The 4,306-nt window shown below is 29.7% G+C and overlaps 1 long non-coding RNA gene across 1 annotated transcript in view; it reads right to left on the reverse strand.

The window, feature by feature from the left end:
• Positions 1–2,833: 2,833 nt before the first annotated feature.
• Positions 2,834–4,306, reverse strand: part of LOC111614753 — a 9,438-nt gene continuing 7,965 nt past the window's right edge. The window contains exon 3 of the long non-coding RNA XR_002754983.1: positions 2,834–3,186. This is a non-coding gene — a long non-coding RNA (uncharacterized LOC111614753). The remainder of the gene's footprint in view (positions 3,187–4,306) is intronic.

Below are 4,306 nucleotides of genomic sequence, written 5' to 3' on the forward strand. Positions count from 1 at the left end.
GGGTGCCACTCAATGAAAAAGGTTGAAAAACACTGGTTTAGGTAGTATACAGGGTGTGCCATAGTACTTCCTATATGCTACTTCTGTAACTATTGTACTATTTTGAACACTAACTGAAATTTGCAATCATTAAGAAAACATTCCAGAAAAAATTTATAGCCTTTTTCTAGAATAGAATGTGGCACACTAGAATACTTTCAACTATATCTTGAAGAGTGTGTGTATTGGAAAAGCTGGCAAGTTTCAAATATCAACAGTAAAAACATTCCTACTTCACCTATAGTGTAGGTAGAGTGACAGCTCCAGCCTTATTTTCATTCGAACATGGGTGCCACCATTATCTTGCGAGGTCTCGCTGTAAAGAAATCTTGCAACGAGAGTTGTGTAACTTTCCCAGCTGTTACGAGTTTTTATTTAAAAACTCTTTTACGTTATCAAACAAAAAACTAAACTTGTTTGTGGCACCATCTGTTATCACATTTTGTTAGAAAAAGTTTATATTTTTAATTACTATAAAATGACAAAAACCTTAATTTTGAGGGTAAGGATGAGTTTATGAAAAAGTATAAATGGTAATAAAGAATAAAATCTTCATTAAGTCTTACTCCTGTTAAGATACATGAGGCCCCCATATCTCCCCACCAAAATTAAACAGCATCAATGCCTCTCATATACAAGCCAACACACCAAATATTGCTTCTTAATCTTTACCCCATCCTCAGATATTAAGTGAAATATTTTGCCAACACACACAGAATTTTTTTGCTGTTTTTTTTTATACTTTTGGATTTGCAAATGGAGATTTGCAAAAAACTCGGAAGGTCAAATTCTACACGATTCCAATACCATCCCTTGTTATGTATACATAACAGCTGGGAAACTAAAACTGAAATTGAAGTAAGTTGTTTGTTACAAATTTAAATTGGTCTGTACTGCTCTTAACATAAATGCATGTGATATTACATTTCACACGTAGAAAGTATCATCAGTAATTCACAACTTTATTTCATTGTATAATATTCAATGACTCCAGTTTACCAGGTTTTTTAAAAAAATTTTATATTATAGACATTTGGGTAGTGGAACCATTAAATATATTGAGAATGTGAGCAAAAAGTTTGAGAAACACCAGTGTAGACATCTCCGTCACCTTGCATGCCATAGACAGATGGTAATAAAGCTTTCTTAAGGCGGCTATACACGATGGGTTAATCCTCAAAGGAGTAACCATGCATGCCTGATTTTGAGTCATTCCTGGAAGTGTGTGGGGGAAATTTTAACAGTTTCGGCAAACTGTACCGACCACCTGAGTAGAATTGTGCATATTCGTTAGGTTAATCCCCAAAGGAGTAATCATGCATGCCTGACCTTTATAATTCTTGGTAGTTTATAGGGGGACAATTTAACAGCTTTGGCGACCTGTACCGACCACCCGAGTAGAATTGAAAAACCATTTGATTTTCCTGGCTCAGTGTCACTGCGCGGGCCGACCTAAACGTGTGTGAGAACAATGTCTCGTGAATATTTGGAAGAATTATTTTCTATAACCTTATTAACTTTTATTATTTATAACCTAATAAATTAATTTTTCAGGTTATAAATTATTTTCGGATCAAAAATTTCTTGAGTAAATTAAAATTATAAATAATTTTAATATTTAGAAAACTTCTCAATTCATTTCTTCCGTTTTCATAAAACATCTTGATACTCTTTATCATTTTCTTCTACATTTTAAAAAATTTATTGTTTTAATATCCAAGTAAATTAAAACATGACAACTTAAAATAAGACAAAGTTTAATAAATTCTTTTTAATTATTAAATTATAAAATTAATTTGCGATAATAATGTTTACAATTTGTACTAATATCGGATGTGGTTGAGAATTATTAATATATATTCGTCTATAAAATTTAATCCATGAATTTTTTTGGTAGTAAAATCGACTTGCCATTGTCTTTCGCTGATAATTGATGCTTTTTAACATAATCTATAGCCCAAGATTTCTCTTGAAAAATTAATTTTGTGATCTGAAATAATTCCATTAAAAAATTATTCATATGAAAAATTAATTTTGTGATCAGTGCTACCCAAACCACTACTACTACTATTTACACCATAGACTTCTATGCATACTTTTTTCCCGCGAGTTTTAATAGAATTTGTTGCCAATAAACATCAGTGGCGTAATAATAAACACAATGGCGTAGCGAACATAACTGCACCCGGGCCGCGACACTATATTGGCGCCCCCTCCCCCTCCAGAAACAAATTTTGTTTTTCTTGGAAACCATTTGGCTCCCCTCTGCCAGTGGCGCCCGGGGCAAGCTGCCCCACCCTTTGCTGAGAAGTTTTCTTCGTTTTTGGGCGATAGGAAATTTGGAAGTTCCTCAAGGACAGTCAGCCTCAAAGGATTAACTTATCGTGTATAGCAGCCTTTATAGTGGTGCTCTCTTACGCAAACTGCTGTGCCAACACAATTTTAAGCAAACCGCTCTACTAGCTGTTGCTCCATTAAAAGGAATTCCACTAATTAAAACATAAGAGTAAATTGGAAATTCAGAAAAGTGCTCTTTTAAGTGACCCGCTTCCTGGTCCAGTGCTTTATTAAATGGAATTGTATGTATTTTCAAAATAATTCTGTTTAGTTAATTTTATTCTACATTCATTCTGATTTTATATTTTGTTCTTACAGATAATTAGAATATTTGAATCGACGTTTTCCTCTCAATACTAATTGGTAAACATTTTTTATATATCATCAACTTGTATATGTTACGAGCTTCACAAAACAAGAAATATTTAAATTTAATTATAAATGTAATATACTTTAAGCTTATTATAATTTTTTTAAAGGCATTTTTAAACTCTTAATGTACAATTAGTTGAAAATGGATGATTATTATTAACTTTAATTCTCCTTATATAAAATTTAAATAATAAAAAATTGATTATAAAAATTTGGTATTAAATAACATTTTCTTCTTACACTTATACATATTAATGCCCACATATTGAAAATATTTTTAGATAATAAACAAGTTATTATTAATATCATAAATTATAATTATTCTAACCTGAAACGGGATTTTCTTCTGAAACGAAGCCAAACGCCACTCTTAAACTCGAGATCAAATTACTTAAGGCGTCTATTGGTTCGGCAGCTTTCAATACTTTTACGGATTGCCTTAAAACGTTTTTAAATCATATATTCAATCATCATTTAAAATAATAAAATATATTTCTTAATTATAAATTTAAAAACAAATGTATATAATTAAATGCCATTATTGTTATTCTCTACTCTTATTTAGATTATTATTATATCATTTTCACATAGTTAAAGCCATCATTTTTTGCATATATTCTCAGTGTTTATGTGCTGACTTTGTAGAAATCCACTTTAAATATACAGAACCATAAAATTTTATTATCTGTATAAATATATATATAGGCATTCCCCTACTTATGAAGAATTTGACGTACATCTAAAATTTAAATTTTGTGCATTTTCTGAAGTTCTCTTGCCACTCAAGGGGTAGTGTCAAAGTCAGTCTTTAGCCAGTAAAACATAAATTTTTAATAATTAATTAATTTGGATTTATTTCTATTACATACAGTACTTTGTTTTGGTGCAAATTCTGATGTTCCATTGCTGCTCTTGAGGTGTCATCAAAGTTGGCAACATTAGAGTAACAAGGAAGGAACGGAAGATGCCTACTGTACTTTAACAGGCACAAAAATTGCAAGAAAAATGTTCTAGAGATTAAGGAAAGACAGACGGACAACAGTGGGAATTTATAGGTCTATAATTTTTTAAAATGAGGCAGAATAAAAATTCTATTCTAATTATCAGACTAATATGTAAATGGTGAGACATTTCAAAACAATGCACTAATTAGTTTCACGTTACATATCACAATTGAATTAATCAGAATTTCAATTTTAATAACTATAATTTTCTAACGCTTAATTATATATATTAAACCATGTAAATATTTGAACATGGTCTGCTTTAACCAGTTTAGACATAAAATATACTTAAATATTTCTAAATAATCAGAAAATATATATATGAAGTTATAAATATTAAATTAAATTTTAGTAGGTATAATTTAAATTCTATTATAATTCCACTTGTTTTAATATTGCATGTATATATATATATGCATGCATGCAATATTAAGATATCAAATACATATCTTAAAAGCAATTAAAGTTTAAATAAAAAAAATTTCATATAAAATGATATCCTATATATGTGTGTGTATGTATATATATATATATATGTGTGTATATATATATAT

The sequence above is a fragment of the Centruroides sculpturatus genome, unplaced genomic scaffold (genome assembly GCF_000671375.1).
Source record: "Centruroides sculpturatus isolate CEXI.00-Female unplaced genomic scaffold, Cexi_2.0 scaffold2159, whole genome shotgun sequence".
Classification (NCBI taxonomy): domain Eukaryota; kingdom Metazoa; phylum Arthropoda; class Arachnida; order Scorpiones; family Buthidae; genus Centruroides; species Centruroides sculpturatus.